Source organism: Myotis brandtii, unplaced genomic scaffold (genome assembly GCF_000412655.1).
Source record: "Myotis brandtii unplaced genomic scaffold, ASM41265v1 scaffold154, whole genome shotgun sequence".
NCBI lineage: Eukaryota > Metazoa > Chordata > Mammalia > Chiroptera > Vespertilionidae > Myotis > Myotis brandtii.
The window spans coordinates 2,688,878-2,689,511 of NW_005355584.1; positions in this window are offsets into that span (position 1 = coordinate 2,688,878).

Here is a 634-nt window from a genome sequence, read left to right on the forward strand (position 1 = left end):
GAAGGAAGGTTGACGTCTGACTATTTCACTTCAAATGACTCGTGATACTCTGGCAGGAAACACGCCAGATAATTAGCATATCACATATAATATGTAACAAACGGAAAAGGGAGCCCGCATTGCAGTTAGTCTCCTTCCGATGCAGGATGTGGGCTGTGTGAAAACATGCTGTTCATCAAAGCAGAAGAGCAGACTATCTGAGTTACTCAAAAGAGAGTCATGTTCTTCAATTATTCAAGAAGAGAAACAAAGCTCTGGGCAGGAGGAACTATCAAAACAAAACCCATTCAAACTTGCAGTCCTTATAGGACCTCCTGCTCCTTCTGTGTCGTTCTAAATCTGATTCAAGTGAGTTTTATAATAATTCTGTGTGACATGGCAGATTGAACCAGGACCTTATAGCTCATAAAAAAATAACATGCATTTTGTTCCTTTTTTTTTTAAGATACACAAAGTTATTTCTGTGTGTTCAGTGTACATTATTGGCTTTTCATCTGGCCATTATCTCATTAATGTATACTCACTTATTTGGACAGCAGTACATTTGAGGAAGGACTAAATACTAATATAGTTCTATACCTCAACTCCTAAATATGTTTCTAAATATTTTTAGCAGCACTTTTTAAAAATTCTG